This window comes from Morus notabilis, unplaced genomic scaffold (genome assembly GCF_000414095.1).
Source record: "Morus notabilis unplaced genomic scaffold, ASM41409v2 Scaffold794, whole genome shotgun sequence".
NCBI classification, from domain to species: domain Eukaryota; kingdom Viridiplantae; phylum Streptophyta; class Magnoliopsida; order Rosales; family Moraceae; genus Morus; species Morus notabilis.
Window position 1 is genome coordinate 233,465 of NW_010359940.1, and position 256 is coordinate 233,720.

Below are 256 nucleotides of genomic sequence, written 5' to 3' on the forward strand. Positions count from 1 at the left end.
TTTCTATTGTGAGTATTTCCTTTTCTAAAAAGGGATGATCGGTTCTGGATGTATATCTTCGGACCGTGAGTACCTTTATTTTAAATGCTTTATAAAATTTATATCCTACTGGGCCTTTCGCTCACCTTTTTCTGTTTTTAAATGTATTAAACCCCTCCAGGCGACGCGAGGAGTGGTGCGGAATAGGTAGCTATTACCGGTGGTGTGGACTTGATCTCGGGAAGCAAAGAGTTGTAACCCTCCTATCTTTTATTTC

The 256-nt window shown here is 40.2% G+C and overlaps 1 long non-coding RNA gene across 1 annotated transcript in view; it reads left to right on the plus strand.

Annotated features, from left to right (window-relative positions):
* Window positions 1-256, plus strand: part of LOC112091094 — a 7,692-nt gene extending 7,436 nt beyond the window's left edge. Inside the window, exon 3 of the long non-coding RNA XR_002901987.1 lies at window positions 161-256. This is a non-coding gene — a long non-coding RNA (uncharacterized LOC112091094). The remainder of the gene's footprint in view (window positions 1-160) is intronic.